Raw genomic sequence first — 2,489 nt, 5'->3', positions numbered from 1 at the left:
GGGTTCCCTATCGCTGGCTTTCCTGTCCCCTTCTGCCTTCTAGTCCTTGTCCCTGGACTGCTGAGCCTCATTAGTCCCATTTGGTTTTATGGGGCTGTCCACTCCCTGGCTGAACGGTGAACCTCAGAAGTGACTTCACCACTGAGCTAAAAGGGTGGCTGGGGGCCATACTCTCGGGATTTCTCCAGTCTCTTTTAGGCCAGTAAATCTGGTCTTTTTTTGTGTATGTTAGAATTTTGTTCTACATCCTTCTCCAGTGAGGCAATCACTTGAGATATAAAAGAGAGAAGCGAGCAGAGAAACAGGGGGACCTCATACCACCAAGAAAGCAGTGCCGGGAGCACAGCGCATCCTTTGGACCTGAGGTTCCTGAGCCAAGATGCTCCCAGACTAAGGGAAGACTGATGCATCACAAGGACCTTCCTCTAGAGCCGACAGAGAAAGAAAGCCTTACCCTGGAGCTGGCACCCTGAATTTGGACTTGTAGCCTACTGGTATTTCTGTTACAGCAGCACTAGATGACTAAGACAGATACTGAGACAGATAAGCAGAAACACAATCATAAATACACAGGGGCAGCCCCCAAAGCTAACCAGGGGCACACTTAGTGTCTTTGTCTCCTAGTGCTGCTGTAGCACAAATACCACAAGTGGGTGGCTTTAAAGAACAGAAATTTGTTTTCTCACAGTTCAGAAGGATAGAAGTCCAAATTCAAGGCCTGTCTCCAGGGGGAGGTCCTTCCTTGTGTATTTCAGCTTCTAGTAGCTGCCAGCAATCTTTGGCGTTCCTGGACTTGTACATGCATCTACCTCTAAAGCTGTCAGATAGTGTCCATCTTCCCCCTGTGTCTTCACCCATGTCTCTGTCTATGCTGCTCTTTATATAACTCGGAAGTAATTAGGTTGAGGATCCACCCCACGCTGGTATGACAGCAACTGAGTGATGGGTTAAATTACATTACGGGAAGTGATTACATTACGTTACACTGCATTACATCCACAAGTATAGGGGTTAGGATTCCAACACATTCCATAACATAGAGACACACAACTCACTCACCTGGACACACGACATGGATACACAGGGACATTCACCTGGAGCCACACCGGGCACATAGTCGGGGCATACTGCAATCACACACAGGGAGTTGGGGGGCACACAATCACAGACACACACAAGCACAGTGGAGAAAGTCCTGGAGAGACAGAGTCCCTGTCACATACCCAGTCCCAGCAAGCAGGTGGGGGACAGCCAGGGGCACACAATCCCACTAATACATAAATTACCTCAGAGAGACTCAGGACTCTGGGATACACAGCCGGAGACACACAATATCTCTCTCTCTCACACACACACACACACACACACACACGCCCCAACATGGGCAGATCTGGAGACAGCTGAAAGTAGGATTAAAGTAAAAGACAGTACAACCGAAAGGGAACCCAGAACCTACTCCCAGAAGACTCAGACCCACTCCCAGAGGCAGGCGCCCCCTGGTGGCCCAAGAGCCTCAGTCCAGGCTGCACAGAACGGCCCAGATGTGTAGGGAGGTTCTAGGCTGGAAAGAGAGAAGTTGCTCTAGGGCTTCGGAGCTTCAGAGGCAGAGCCGGGAGGGAGCGTGCAGACGGGGGAGCCGGGACAGGGTAGACCGGAGCCAGATCAGACGGGGCCTTAGCTCCGGGACCTGAACCAGGGAAGCACCCTGCCCGCGTCCCCGCCGGCCAGCCCCCTCTGGGACCGTGAGACCCGGTGAGTCCGGAGGCACCTCCTATTGGTCGGAGGTCGGCGCACCCGGCCAATGAGGCGCTGCGAGGGCGCCGGGGAATGGGGCGGGTCCCTGCCCGTCCCACCGCGGCTTTCAGTCCGTAGGTGGCCACCGGGGAATCGCCCAGCATCTCGAATATCCAGCGCCGAGGCCACTGGGCCAACATTATCGGCAGCGCCGATGCGGCTTTACCCTGCGGGGCTCAGAGAAAGGTGGGCCCTCCCCTCCTGCTCTTCGTTCCGCCCACTTCCCCGTTACTTCCCTGGGCCCCGCCCACTCTCCCGGACATCAGTCTCCCACTCCCGCCCTTTTCGCTTACTTTTCCCTAGGCCCCGCCCACCTCCCAATCATCTTCCCGCCAGGCCCTGCCCACTTCCTAGTCCCGCCCACTTCCCTGTTATTTCCCTAGGCCCCGCCCACTCCCGCTGACAGCCGTCTGCCAGTCCCGCCCATTTCACTGATTTACTCCTTAGACCACGCCCACCTCTCAGTCATCTCCCTCCCGGGCCCTGCCCACTGCCCCGTCCCGCACACTTCCTTGTCATTTCCCTAGGCCCCGCCCACGTAACAGCAATCAGTCTCCAAGACCCGCCTGCTTCGCTGACTTTGTCTCTAGGCCCCGCCCACCTCCCCCCGTCATCTTCCTCCCAGGCCCTGCTCACTGCCCGGCCCCGCCCACTTCCCTGTCATTCTCCCCAGGCCCCGCCCACTTACCGGCCAT

At 56.0% G+C, this 2,489-nt stretch overlaps 1 pseudogene; it reads right to left on the bottom strand.

The window, feature by feature from the left end:
- LOC101349809 (cyclin-I-like) overlaps nt 1–1,934 on the bottom strand; it is an 8,398-nt pseudogene extending 6,464 nt beyond the window's left edge.
- Between the last annotated feature and the right edge of the window lie 555 nt (nt 1,935–2,489).

The sequence above is a fragment of the Trichechus manatus genome, unplaced genomic scaffold, assembly GCF_000243295.1.
Source record: "Trichechus manatus latirostris isolate Lorelei unplaced genomic scaffold, TriManLat1.0 scaffold00057, whole genome shotgun sequence".
Lineage (NCBI taxonomy): Eukaryota > Metazoa > Chordata > Mammalia > Sirenia > Trichechidae > Trichechus > Trichechus manatus.
The sequence above is the reverse complement of the archived record's forward strand: the minus strand, read 5'-3'. Positions and strand labels throughout refer to the sequence as shown.